Source organism: Rhodamnia argentea, chromosome 2 (genome assembly GCF_020921035.1).
Source record: "Rhodamnia argentea isolate NSW1041297 chromosome 2, ASM2092103v1, whole genome shotgun sequence".
Taxonomy (NCBI): domain Eukaryota; kingdom Viridiplantae; phylum Streptophyta; class Magnoliopsida; order Myrtales; family Myrtaceae; genus Rhodamnia; species Rhodamnia argentea.
Genome location: NC_063151.1, coordinates 6,354,798 through 6,368,288, shown reverse-complemented (window position 1 = coordinate 6,368,288; position 13,491 = coordinate 6,354,798). Strand labels below are relative to the sequence as shown.

General features: G+C 41.6%; 1 protein-coding gene across 2 annotated transcripts in view; it reads left to right on the top strand.

Annotated features, from left to right (window-relative positions):
- LOC115726277 (3-deoxy-manno-octulosonate cytidylyltransferase, mitochondrial) overlaps positions 1-13,491 on the top strand; it is a 29,298-nt gene that overhangs the window by 4,461 nt on the left and 11,346 nt on the right. Inside the window, exon 9 of one of the 2 annotated variants that reach the window (XM_048274171.1) lies at positions 48-523. The exons of the other annotated variant lie outside the window; for it this stretch is intronic. The gene's annotated coding sequence lies outside the window, so the exon portion shown is untranslated. Of the gene's footprint in view, positions 1-47; positions 524-13,491 lie in introns of those variants that run through there. 2 annotated transcript variants of the gene reach the window in all.

The window sequence follows — 13,491 nt, the reverse complement described above, 5'->3', positions numbered from 1 at the left end:
TCTTTCAGTTTATGTTGGAATAATCATTGGAGGAGTTCGATTAATAGTGCTTGAAGAGTTGTATCGAGCACGCATGCGTAGGAGGAGAGCAAGAGCGTGCGAGGACTGGAAGAGCTTATACGTGGACCTGCTCGTGGGAGTATACCCACTTCTCCAAAGAGTGATTCCAAGCATCGTCCAAGATGAGGAGTTTCCCACCCTGCAATGCCTCCTTCAGTCTTGTGCCTCAAGTAAGGTCCGCTCGCCTCCGTCAAAAAGTTAGTTTGAGATGGTTGTTAACATCAGTTTTGTCTCGTACCAACGAGGCCTTCTCGCGATACAGTGACCAAACAAGCACCATCGAACATTGCACAATCCTGCACCGTATGATGATGTATGTATATGCTTCGGGACAAAGGTTCTGCCCACTCCTGCCTGTCCCCAAAAAACCAACTCGGAACCACCTCTTCGTTCATTAAGCAATCCCAGATCTCATCCCTTTTTTGTTTGAGAAGCTTGTTTCGTGAGGTACATTTTGTTGTCTTGTGTCCATTCACCTACAAAAATAGGATAATTCATTCAATTTCGTACGCCTCAGAACATCACGCGCAATGCGTGTCGTTTCTAATATTGTCTTCTTGTTTAGCATGTGGAAGCTCAACAATATTTTTACGACATCCAGTACAAGAAAGCGCACGAGTTTGATTGTATGCCTGTTTGTATTGGTTCCACTAGTTGCCAACTTGATATGTTATTCAAACAAATACGATATACTACATACGACCAAGGAAGAAGGTCGGGCCAATAGGACCACTACACCCATGCTAACCCAACATCGAGTCTATGCTTTAACCAAACCACGATCCATCTCAAGGGTTGATGGCTTCCTACATCATATAGTCCCCTTCATTGTTATGTCTAGGGGACCATCGAAACCTCTAAGTGGTCCAACAAGTTCCCTGTTGACCCATACTATTGCCAATTCAAGTACAAGCACATCTTCAAGTACACAAAGAAATACATGTGAGCTCTTCATGTGAGCTTGGAAAAGCCAGTCCTTGTCCAGGCCGTCAGGGCTTGGCGACCACTTTTTGCCATCATCGGTTCGTGTTATTACAAGCTCCCCAGCCTTTAGCGTGATTCGTCCCCAAACCACATATGTACCGGAGGGGGTCTCGTGGGATCGGGTGATCCTTGAGCTCGCGGGCCGAGGAAGAAGAACAAAGGAAAAAGGAAAAGAAAAAAGAAAATGTAAATTTGAATTTGAAATTATAAAAACTGAAAAAAAATTGAATTATTTTAGAAACATTTCTTTTGCCTTGGTGGATCTGGACAAAGATCACTAAGCACTTGGTGCTCCGCCTCGATATTACCATGTCCCGGGCACGGAAACTAGTGTCTCAGGATCGGCCTCGACCGACCCTAGCCCCGGCTGTAGGGGTCTCAGAAGCAGCCTAGATAGACCTGAGCTAGGCCAATCTTGGGCCCAAGCACTTGAGACCTAGCCTCTCTGTTAAGGTTTCGAGAATGAATGTTGGGGTTCAAGTGCCGAATATGCTAGTTCATACGAGATGAGATTTCAATAGAAGAATCATGCATACCGTTCAAATTTACAAAGTGAAATCACTTTCTCCTCAAATTCAAACCCAGCATACAGAACAAGGCAACGTGAAATTGTTTATTTGTTTCATTTATTATATTAAATAGCTTCATGAGTTACTTTATTCAGGATCACATGTTCTCCATTTATCCAACTGTAAATGTTTGATAGACATTGCCATTTTCATCAATCCAAACACATACTCCGTTACAGCAAAAATCAAATAGTCCAAGTGCTGTTTTCCGCGGGAAAAGAAAGACGGTCATGGACGGATTATCCTTCTCAATCACTGCCTTCGCTTTTTTTCCTTTGTATCCCACCAACTCAGGCCATCAGACTCGATTCCCTATAGCTGCAATCAATCATTCAACATTCTCAGATTATGTTGTCACACTCGACTATAATTGAACGTCGCATCATCCATGCCACTAAATTTCGTATGCTCGCAAATCCAAATGATTACTGGCTCATATTTCGAAAATGATGATGTAAATTAACAACACTGTAAGCTAGAAAAGAAAAAATAAGAGGAACACAAGTCTTTTCGGGGCATATTACCACAACATTCCGGATAGAAGCAATGCTTATGATCACAAAGTGGGTAAAGGATTTTGATTATATTCGATATGCTTCTGATTTTCTCTATAGTGAAGTAATAAGCTAAATTTTATGATATTCTGCTGCAAGCACAATCCTTTATATACCCATTTTCGGGCACTATAGGCAGTAAATGCTTCAACTATATGAGATTAAGAAAGTACCTTAGAATCATCTCAGTAGAGCAAGTAATCTGGCTTCAATGAATCTCCCTAAGATAGAAGGATTATGATGATTTCATTATGAAGAAAGAAAATCAATGCTAAATGACATAATTCCATATGTATCTCAGGTCCTCAGAAACATTAAATTCAATTGGATTCCCAGTTTTAATGATGCATGTGATTTAATGGTGTATGTGCCCAGTTCTAAGGGAATTGCTATTACAGTCATAATTTTAGTACTTAGATTTTCAATTCGAACTTAAACCTTTCAATTGTTCGAACATAGAACTAAAATTTTAAGTGAAATTCTAATCAAGGCTTTCTAGTGAAGAATATTTGAGAATTGCTAAGGTCTTGCCTGATGGCCATTTTCCGTAACACTCTGGCGATCTAATGCGGATGGTGTCGTCTACTCGAATCTAGCAAAAACAACCATGAACCCAAAAAAAATCCCCAAATTTGGAAATTCTTTTTTTTTTCTTTATCCTTTTTCCTTCTTCTTTTACTTCTTTTATCTTCCTTAGTCGGCTAGATCGAACACCTTCAGGATCCATTGCATGTTTTTTCCAATGTAAGTTTACGATTTCCGATTTCAATTGTACATCATGAAACTACAGATTACCAGGTTCCAAATCAAGGAAAATCGACACGATTGAACATCAAATTAAGAAGTTATAGCAGGTCAAGCTTTGGTCAATATCCGAAGAAGTGTGGAACCTAAAACCCTATCTAGAGGACTCAAATTTCAACTAAATTTTTTAAGGTGGACATCACAAGTGCCATAACTTCCATATCTCACTCGGTTGAATGCCATAATTTTTTTTTTGATCACTTGAGTAATACAACTTATATATGACGTTCACTTAAATATCATAACTTTATTTTTTTTAATCATTTAAGTGCCATTTATCTTTTCAACGATCATTTGAGTGCTAAAAGTTTTTAAAGACATTCATTGCAAGTGCTATGCCATGTCGGATTTACGGCATTTGGATGAACATTTTAATAAAAAATTGACACTTAAGTGATCGATTGAAAGTTATGACACTCATGTAAATATTTTTTTTTTATAAGTTGTGCCACTTAAGTGAATAAAAAAAAAATAAGGGCACTCACGTGAGTGGCGCACGAAAGTTATGGCACTTGTATTGTACTTATCTCTACTTTTTGTGTTACCAAGTTGTGGAAAAAGTAACGAGTTGAAACTCCAATGACTCATCTCGGGAGCGGAAGGCTGCTCTACCTACTTATCCGACGGTACATAACTGAAGTTGATGTGGAGTCTACCTTCTCTATCACCACCTTTTCAATTTGAGAGAAAATATTTTTCTTCCTTTCATCCCAGGGAATACCCTCGAATTTCACGTCCCGCAGTTCAGAGGAAGCCTTTTAATATCCTGCTTTGGACCGATTCTTTGATCATTGTATGTATGCTTCTTTGTATTAAATCCACTAGTTGCCAACTTGATAACATTCAAACAAAGACAATATACTACATATGACCTAGGAAGAAGATCGGGCCAACTAGCACCACTTCACCCATAGTCACCCAAATTCGAGTCTATAGATTAACCAGACCACAATCCATCTCAGTTGTCGATGGCCTCCTACATCATATCTATAATGCCCTAGGATTTTATGAGCTCAAGACAAAGTGGGACCCACCTTATCTCTTTAGCCCCCAAAAGTCAGCCGGCCAACCCTTCGTCTCTCTCCCTCTCTCCTCCACGTTAACTCTTCCGCCCAAACCGACTCCCCTGCCTTTTCCTCCCTTCCTTCTGTTTTTGTGGATGACAACCCCCTTCCAGCCACCAAAACGCCCGCAGCCTCAGCCAACACCTGCAGCCACCTCATCTAGTTGTCGCCGTACCACCACCAAATGCCGGCGAGCCGCCGGACAGACCGCATCAAGCCTGAACAGCAGCTCTAGACCCAACCGACGTTGCTGCTGCTATACCTCGCTGCAGCTACTGTACCACCACCTCCTCCATGCTCCATCGCCTCTGTCCCGACACCCACGACCTCCTTTGACGCCATTCCTCAGCCTACAGCTGTTCGGCGCTCGGAACAGAGGAGAAAAGCCACTAATAGCTCCTGCTCTGCCCCCGACTCTGCTTCCTCCCCTGTTTTGCGTCGGACTAGCGCCCTGTGCTGCCTCCAACTCACTTCTCCGCCCATCTTTGACCACCACACATTCCCCAACACCCTTTCGGACCTCTAATAGCAGCTCTACGAAGCCTCGACGCCGTTGGAACCCCAAACAGCCCCTAACCCAGCCCTCTGTTCCCCTGTTTCATGCCTCAGCCTTGTTCTGCTGCTGTTTTGCCCTTCCGCAGCTGCCTCCGGCCAACGTGAGCAGCCATCACCTCCCGCGACACCCCTCGAGGCTCCCACAAACCTCCAGCCATGTGCCACCAGCAGTAGGTTGCCGGAAGAGCCGCCTCAGCCCCATTCGAAGTGCTCTGCTCGCCTGCCCTGTTTCGCCTGGGTGCCCTGTTTGCAGGCCAGTGAGCCTGGCTGGTCCACTTGAGCCGTGAGCCGGGACGGTGTGCTGAGTGGGCCGGCCAAGTTGGCCAAGAGCTTGGGCCGTGAGCTAGGCTCATGGGTCAAATTGGCCGAGAATTTTGGCCTGTGTGACCGAGGATTTGTGTCAAGCGGCCAAGTTCGTGGGCCAAAAGTCCGCGCCTCGCCCGACGTTCGTGCCGAGGAATTCCCGTGGATCGTCGCTAGTCTCGTCTCGAGTTATTAACGGTGAGTCGACCTCTAATCCTTGGTTAGGTTGCTAATTACGTCTGGATTAGCTTAATTAGATTATTAGGTGTTTAGGTAGTTCGGTTAGGGCCGGTTTAGGTTAGAAACTTGGCTCGGGTTCAATAGCCATAATTGATTAAGCCAGTCTGGATAGTTAGGGTTCTGTGGCTGATTAAATTTAATTGATTGATTAATTGATTGTTATTGCTTGATTGCAAGCGAGCGATAGGATAGAGACAAGTGTACGATCGATTGACGAATTGGACCGATTAATAATGAATTTGTGTACTAATCGAGGCTAAATGATCGAGATTGGATTGAATCTTCATATTGATATGTTCGGCCTTGATCGAATTGTTTGTTATATGAATTGTTTGATTGAATAGATTGATTATCAATCGATCGATTGGACGTTCGATTTGGTGGTTAATTACCTCTCTATGTATGCAAAGTTGCGTGAATAATTCTTTGCATTCGTGCGATCACATTTGGCATCAATTTCATGTATTGGCATGAAAACGGCATTGGTTCGAGTCACGAGCATATCGTGTGAGCATATGGCTAAAAATGGAATTATGAACCGATGGATTGCCAAGTATATTTGAATGGTCACATAATGGACTTTTCCCGACAAGTTCGTACCGTGCCGGTCGTACGGAACCATACGACTTGTCGGATGCACGTCAATCCGTGCCCGTACCGGTCGTACGGATCACATGGATTGTCGGATGCCAATCGCAACTTGTGACGGACCGAAACCCCTACGGGGATTTCTGATGGTATCGTGTCGTGCCGATGGTATGAATCACACAGGCTATCAGATGCCGTCGCCGAAAGTAAGGGACGAAGCCTGGTTCCGCCGATAGATACTGCCAGTTGTAGTGTAAAGTCACACCAGTCGTGTGCAATTGGGCCGGATGGTCGTTAATAATCGGACCACGTGTGGTGTCTGCGTGTGCGATTGACTTGATATCTATGGATTGTTATGTGTGGCATATATGTCGAGTATTGCATACTGTGTGATTTTCAGCAGGTGAGCTGCATGTGATTGAGATATTTGTATATCAATATGTGATTGACTAATAGGAACCTCTGGACGAATCAACGCCATAGCCGAGCTTAGGCTTTGACTCACTGAAATTTATATCTCACTCCATCGTTGTTAAACCATTTTTACGTTTTAAGTGATGGAGCTAGTAGTTCTTGAAAAGCGATGAGAGTGATGTAGCCCTATTTGGAGTAGATACGAAGTTGATCCTATCCCGCCCCGAAGTATGGGGCTGATAAAACGAGTCATCTCGGTTGACCTATGATGTGACTATAAATAAAATCATGTTTTTGAATTAATGCGTTTTCCTACTTGCCTATCCTTATCTTATATTTTTGTCCTGGAATATTATATGTTTCTGCATGCGTAATTAATCTCATGGGTTGGTAGCGTGCACGGGACACTATCCTTTTAACTCGAGGGAAGCGATAGTAGGGATGCTGCACTCTCCAGGATCGGGGCGTTACAATATTGTCCCCTTCACCATTATGTCCAGGAGGACCATCAAAACCTTTAAGTGGTCCAACAAACTCCCCGTTGACCCATACGGTAGATCTACACTTAGTATGTACTACCATCAATTCAGGTACAAACACATCTTCAAATACACAAAGAAATACATGGAGCCCCGAAAAACCACTCCTTGTCCAAGACCTCAGGGCGCCGCGACCACTTCTTGCCCTCGTCGGTCGGCGTCGTTATGGACTCACTAGCTTCTGCGTGATTCTTCCCCAAATCACAGTCGTACTAGAGGGGGTCCCGCGGGATCGGGTGATCTCGAGCTCACTAGTAGAGGAAGAAGGAAGAAGAAAAATGGAAAAGAAAAAAAAAGAAAAAAAGAAAATATAAATATGTAATTGAATTAATAAAACTGATTTTTTTTTTTTCGCCTTGATGGATCTGGGCATGGGCGGGACTCGGGGCTTAGCCTCAATATTACCACGCTTGGCATCCTAGGCAGGGGAATTGGTGTATCGGGACCAGCCATGATTGATCCTGGCTCTTTGGTTGGGTCTCGAATATGGCCTAGATGGGTCCGAGCACTAGGGACCTGGCCTCTCGGTCAAGGGTTCGAGAATGAGCATTGGATTTCTTGTGCCCATTATGCTAGTTCATACGAGATAGGATTTCAATAGAAGAATCATGCAGGCCGTTCAAATTTACAAAGTAAAATCACTATCTCCTCAAACTCAAACACAGTATGTAGATTAAGGCAGCATCAAATTGTTTATTTGTTTCATTTATTATATTAGATAGCTTCACAAGCTACTTTATTTAGGATCACATGTGCTCCATTTATCCAACTATAGGTGTTTGATAGACATTGCCCTTTTCATCGAGCCAAACACATACTCGATTGCAGCAAAAATCGAATAGTCTAGGTGCTTTTTCGGGAGTGAAAAGAAAAACCGTGACATCCGGATTATCTTTCTCGATCACTGCCTTCGCTTTCTCTCCGTTGTATCCCACCAACTCAGGCCATCGGACTCGATTTCCTGCAATTGCAATCCATTCATTGACCTCAATCTCAGATTAAGTTGTCAAACTTGACTAATATTGCATGTCTCATCATCCATGCTACTAAATTTTATATTCTCGCAAATCCAAATGATTAATGGCTCATATTTTGAAAACGATGATGTAAATTAACAACACCATAAGCTAGAAATGAAACAAATAAGAGGAACATAAGCTTTTTCGGGACATATTACCACAACATTCTGGAGAGAAGCAATGCTTGCTATCACAAGGTGGGTAAGGGATTTTGTTGGTATTCGACATGCTTCTGATCTTCTTTGTTGTAAAGCAATATGTAAAGTTAATGATATTCTGCTGCAAGCACAGTCCCTTATATAGCCATTTTGGGGTGCTATAGGCAGTAAATGATTCGACTATATGAGATTAAGAGAATACCTTAGAATCATCTAAGTATTGCAAGTAATCTGGCTTTAATGAATCTCCTTAAATAGGAGGATTATGATGATTTTATTATGGAGGAAAAAATCATTGCTAAATGCCATATTGCCATATGCATCCTAGGTCCTCAGAATCTTCAAATTCAATTGAATTCACCATTTTAATGATGCATATGATTTAATGGTGTGTGCGCCTTATGCTAATGGAATTGCTGTTATAGTCATAAATCTACCACTCATATTTCTATTCTAACCTAAACCTTTCAATTGTTCAAATATAGTCCTAAAAATTTAAGTGAAATTCCAATTAAGTCCTTCTGGTGAAGACTATTTGAGAATTGCCAATATGATGGTCCAATCATCGATCACCATTTTACGTAACACTCTTGGTGACCTAATGCGGAAGGTGTCGTCTACTCGAATCTATTCAAGATCTCGGCTCAACTGCCATGGGCCGAGCCTCTAGATTTCGTTGAGCTCAGCCACTCGGTCGCTCCATATCTCGGCGAGCCTCCATTGTTTAATGTTGGTGTTATTGTGCAACTATGTATGTGCTTCTATACCTTTCTGGTGTACTTTTGTACTTGGCGCGGATGTTCCCATTCGACCGGGATCCGTTATTTTGCTATGTCACTCCTGGCTTCTCTTGTGGCTCTATTATGCCTTGTTAACTTTTTTTTTCTTCTTCTCTTATTGGAAATCTCTCACGATGCCTGTGAGATGTTGTGTTATACTAGAGTAAAGGATACACATGCTTAGCGGGGATTAATCATCTGTTTTCTTTTATTCTCCCCTTCTGTTTTATGCAATCTTTTAAGAGTTTGGGTTTCGATTTGAGACTAGAAGAAAAAACAGGCGTATATTGTATAGCCTTGTTGCAAGACGCTTACATGAATACAAATGAGAATACGCATCAATACCACATTGTCAATCATTCGCTAACTGTTTGTCTTTAGAATGATCGGATCCTCAATTAAGTGATGTATGATCTCATTTAGACTCGTTTAAAAAAAATCACAATCATAATTACGGTCTAAAGAGCGGAATATACAAAAAAAAAACATAAATTCTCTTCCAGTGACAGTACTTGGGAATCTACCCATTATGGTATCATACAAAGACAAAATATTCTTTGGGTCAGACGCCATTGGTGGTCAACATGAATCCGTGCCGGATCATGTGGCATGACCTAAATATAATACAGCTCTCCCAATCTGGAGATGTCTAATGAATATATATATTCAAAACCTCGTATCCTAATTGGAAGCCAAACGGATGTTAGGATGAAGACTAATGCACAGTGCGTGCATGAACAGCTTCATAATGAGATCACCCAAATCATGCACGAATCATCTCGCGAATGTGTTCATGTTGATTGATGGCGGCAGTGAATTGGATCGAAGGAGAGAATGACGGAGTCCAAGGAGGACATGATGGATGGATGGATGGATGAAGAGCTGTCTGAGCTGTGGGCAAGATTTTGAATCTGGATTGCTTCCCTAAATTTTGATCTCTATGGAATCTAAATCGCTCTTTTGTACATCTCAGGTTGGGTTCTAGCTTGGAAGTACCGGCCATGTTCCTCTAAGCACAATGGGGTAGGCTTTTATTTAGTTTGTGATATCGGGGTAGGCTTTTCTAAGCGTGATTTGATTGTGATTGTGATCGTGATAATATGCCACAATTCTAAGCTTGATCTGATTGTGATCGTGATAATATGTCACGATTGCATCTTTATCTGATGGGTTGTCCTATTCAATCTTTTGTTTGTACTTACCTAAAATATAGGAGTAAAATTAGGAAGTATGGTTGTGAATTGTGTATGAGTATGTGCTTAGTTTTTGTATCAGAAGATATTGAGAATTCGATTCTGTGCCATTTCTCATTGTTATTTCTTAGTTCTCCTTTAGATAACATTCGGGGCATGCTATATCGATAAACGAGATAATTTTTCCCATGCCTTATGGAAGGGTCTAAATATACAGGACATAGGAAGGTTTAGAGATTGGATTAGAAACAAAAGCGAATAACCAAGAGTAGATTTCCTCCTGATTTCAATGCGACACAAATTAGAGTATAGATGAATTCGTATTCATTGATAATCCAATCAAACCTATTCCTTGTCGTTCTCATATTTTTTACAACATTCTTATGAAAGTACCGAAAGAAAAATTCAAGTCATCAGTATTCGAACACTTCCCTTTTTTTGTTTCGGTCAAAACTTCGAGTTTTATTAAATTCAAAGTTCTCAGACATGAAGGCTCACAAAGGGTTCATCTAAACTAAGTAGATTCCAAAGGGATTGAGGGTGATTAGCTATCTAATTCTAGAGCAGAACATTTAGTCTTTAGGCCTTGGCTATCTAATCTGCAACACAAATAGACTTGCATCTGCAATGGATTATCCTCATAGTTTCAAATAAGCCCTAAGATCGGGATCGGCCCACAAATGGTTGGTTCCACAAATGGGAACTGAGAATCACCACAGGTTCCTGGACTCACCTGGGAGCAGGCCCACCGGTTCCGGTCTAGTTCATTGGTGGGTCCAAGAACCAGACCCTTTTCTTCTTCAACTCGTCTAACTCATCTCATCGACTCAAGGAGCCACCATTTTGACAGAGCTATGTTGCATGAAGAGTCCAAGTATTGACGGAAGAGACTACGAGGGACAAAGCAAGCTGCGAGAGAGATGAGAGGGATTAGGTTTTTTTTTATAGAGAGCGTTCTGCATGAGGAGTATGAGGATTGAGGGGGATTGAGGAACATGAGTCGTGAGGGCTGGAATTAGATAACATCCTGGTCTGGGTGGATGGTTCCATCCCTGGAAATGAGAACTGGATTGGTACTAGCAAGAATTGGCTGGTTCGTGCGGTTTTCGACCAGATTTGATTCTGGCGGTTCCCGGTCCACTCTGATTCTTTTGCACATTGCTAATTGGAGCACATATACAATCTTCTTTTAGATTGAATTCGCATTACACGCGGTGTAAAAATATTACGTTACATACCCACAAAAGAATACATATGCCATTTTTGTCAATTTTATCTACTGACGGTATTTATTATCAAGTTGACGATGATATAGCCTAGTATAAATCCTCTGATTGGCCTTTCATCAAAAGATGAATGTATCTTCATTTAGAAAGTGCTTGTGTCATACTTGTTTGGAGACTAGTTCATATCTGGACGGTTTAGATATTTGCTTATCTTCAAGTGCTTGACTTGAACAATCTTCTTCATTTATGAGTCTTCTTCTTCATTAAGCCCTGAGTTATATAGGGCAATGTTAATTTTGGGTACGATTTTCATTCGTTCTTCCTTAGACAAACAATGAGGATTCTGAGATCAAATCAAAACATAGTGCGCTTGTAACAAATCATTCAATGGGCCCATTGAGATTTTTAACGAGTTGATCCGCGGAAGCGGACGGTATCTTCATCATCTCCTGTGCATAAATAGATGTTCCGGATAGTCGCGACACAGATAGCCTAAAAAGAGCTATATTTATTATCAAGTTGACGACGATATAGCCTAGTATTAATCCTCTGATTGACCTTTCATCAAAAGATGAATGTATCTTCATTTAGAAAGTGCTTGTGTCATACCTGTTTTGAGACTAGTTCGATATATGGACGGTTTAGATATTTGTTTATCTTCAAGTGCTTGACTCGAACAGTCTTCTTCATTTATGAGTCTTCTTCTTCATTAAGCCCTGAGTTATATAGGGCAATGTTAATTTTGGGTATGATTTTCATTTTTTTTTTTGGTAAAGGGAAATTAAACACTCACTTGCTCTTTACCGTATGTGGGTGCGTTTTTCGTGTCCACAGTTCGACTAAGATCGTGTGATGAAAAAGCAGGTGCAAAAGAGCAGTAAGAGTTTGGCGTGCAAAGAGCTGAGGAGCGACGCGTTCGAGCTTGCGCTAGCGACGACAGTGCTTCTCGCTCTCGCCCACGTCGCCTCAAACTTGCTCGGAGGGTGCTTGGGTACGATTTTCATTCGTTCTTCCTTAGACGAACAATGAGGATTCTGTGATCAAATCAAAACATAGTGCGCTTGTAACAAATCATTCAATGGGGCCATTTGAGACTTTGAACTGAGTTGATCCGCGGAAGCTGACAGTATCTTCATCATCCCCTGTGCATGAATAGATGCTTCGGATAGTCGCTGAGCACAGATCACACCGTCGAACAAGACCTACATTGTCCATCTTTGGGGAGAGTTTTATTCATTTTTCCTTCCCAAAACGGACTAGGATGTCCATATGACTAGGGTTAAGCATTTAAGCATCAACTGGTATCTTCCTGTCTCGGAAATGAATGTACTCATTATACTGATTAGTAACAACTGATGATTCTGCCTACGCACTTTACACATACTTCTTAAAAACTGCATGTTACTAATACTCAACTTTGGTTAAGACAACACTCACACAACACCCCAAAAAACGTGGCCCAGTAGGAACCATCAAACCCGCCATCAAAAAGGGGCAATCCTCACAAAAAATGTGAAGAAACAAGTCTACAGCCAAGCACCATTGGTGAAGAGTTGATAGAGTATTATGCTCTAACTAATGTATTCCACCACAAAGGTAGGATCCAACAAATCGGAAATATAACCACATAAGTGGAAGATCTTCGTGGTTTTCCCTTTTGAGGGTTTCCACGAAAATCGTACTTCGCCTACAACTTATGTTTTCTTTTCATCTTGACACCAAAGGGGAAAAAGGAATCGCTTCTGCATACCCGTTTTTTCCCAACGTCAACCTCATGAAACAGATGACGCATCAGCTTGACATTCCTTCATCGAGGGGTTAATTTACTTTGGTAATTTTCTGCACCATCTGCGGATTTTACAAACTCATATTGAAAATGTGCTTAGCTGCGGTCTCGTTAGAGAAAAGCAAAGCAAGAACTGTAGCTAGAACAAGGATTAGCCAACCATGGGCGAGAAGTAATGACCTTCACTTCGATCAATCTTTGCCGGCCTTTCTGGCATGACTGTTTAAAACCTTGATTTAGAAGGGATGATAGATGGCGAAGTAATATCGCTATTCTACTCCCGACATACGCGTCAATCTCAGAACCTCCACCAATTTAACAGGTTCAATAAGACATCAATAACTTGTAAACTTAAACTGGGCAATTAATCTTCCATAATTCCCCCTGATCTAAGTGCGCTTTCGACTCGTTTGATATCACGTTTAACGTTCTACTGGCCATTCATTTCCGAGTCGTCTATTTCATTAAGCCTCAGAGTTATTTATAGGACAGTGTCCATTTTGGGTGCAGAGTTTCATTCATTCTCCCTTCCACAAACAAGACCCCTTTGATGCTTCTGTGATTAGGTCATATCATAGTGCGCTTGTAACAAATTATTCTATGGGCTCCACTGAGATTTTTGAACTGACCTGCAACTGACCTGATACGCACAAGCT